Source organism: Trichechus manatus, unplaced genomic scaffold, assembly GCF_000243295.1.
Source record: "Trichechus manatus latirostris isolate Lorelei unplaced genomic scaffold, TriManLat1.0 scaffold00214, whole genome shotgun sequence".
NCBI lineage: Eukaryota > Metazoa > Chordata > Mammalia > Sirenia > Trichechidae > Trichechus > Trichechus manatus.
In genome coordinates this window covers 3,415,270-3,416,184 of record NW_004444150.1, presented here as the reverse complement: position 1 = coordinate 3,416,184, position 915 = coordinate 3,415,270, and positions in this window count along the sequence as shown.

Sequence of the window (915 nt, the reverse complement as noted above, 5' to 3'; positions counted from 1 at the left end):
CTGAGGTCTTCTTCAAACCAAACAGTAGTTTAGCTTAACTAGTAAAGAGTGTCTGCCTTGAGCATTGTGCTCTTTTAAAGAGCTGTCTGTATGGGATCAGATGAATGACAGCAACTCGAAAGGTTAGATGGGAAGCTTAGCGGGTTCACGTTAATGGTGGAGGAACAACTCGGGAAAGGGCGGTGAGAATGGCTGCACAACCCAAAGAATGTAATCAGTGTCACTGAATTGTACATGGGAAAACTGTTGAACTGCTGTATGTTTTGCTATGTGTGTTATTAACAAAAATAAATTATTTTTAAACATTCATCTGTAACACCGCTCATACTTGGAGAAGGGAGTAAACATTTCTTCTTCTGATGAACAGAGACGTTAGGGAGGTGTTAGTGGTGAACTAGGAGCCCAGGTGGTGCAGTGGTTAAGTGCTTGGCTGCTAACCGCAAGGCTGGCGATTTGAACTCAGCAGCTGCTCCACTGGAGAAAGTCCTGGCAGTCTGCTTCCATGAAGATGGAAGCCTAGGAAACCATATTGAGTCGTTCTACTCTGTCCTTTAGGGTTGCTATGAATCAGAATGGACTTGACCGCACACAACAACAGCAGTGGTAGAGCAGAGTCTACCACTACGATTAATGCACTCAACTGCTAACTGAAAGGTTGGTGGTTCAAGTCCACCCAGAGGCACCTCAGAAGAAAGGCCTGGTGATCTACTTCTGAAAAATCAGCCATTGAAAACCCTATGGAACACGATTCTACCCTGACACACCTGGAGTCGCCACGAGTCAGAGTCAACTCCACAACAACCGGTTTTCTCACCCACAAACTATCCCACTGCCATATGTCTACAACCAGCTTTATTCAATCTACTCTGCTTTCTTTTTGCTTAATTCTGTCATTGGGACAAATCAAAAGTGTTC